Source organism: Anarrhichthys ocellatus, unplaced genomic scaffold (assembly GCF_004355925.1).
Source record: "Anarrhichthys ocellatus isolate YVR2014 unplaced genomic scaffold, GSC_Weel_1.0 scaffold5, whole genome shotgun sequence".
NCBI classification, from domain to species: Eukaryota; Metazoa; Chordata; class Actinopteri; order Perciformes; family Anarhichadidae; genus Anarrhichthys; species Anarrhichthys ocellatus.
Genome location: NW_022280035.1, coordinates 5804758 through 5805031, shown reverse-complemented (window position 1 = coordinate 5805031; position 274 = coordinate 5804758).

The following is a 274-nucleotide window of genomic DNA, read 5'->3' as shown; positions in this document are numbered from 1 at the left end:
CTCTCTCTCTCTCTCTCTCTCTCTCTCTCTCTCTCTCTCTCTCTCCCCCTCTCTCTCTCTCTCTCTCTCTCTCTCTCTCTCTCTCTCTCTCCACACTCTGCATTCTCCTCCATGGCAACACTTCCCACAAACCCCCTGTCACATTGATCTTGATTGATTTTCACACTCTGCTTGTTACAGATATAGATTTACTTTAAGCATAACACTTGATTTGATGCAATGCCATACCTCTCCTATCATGACATTGTTCCCCATACGATATATAACTATATAC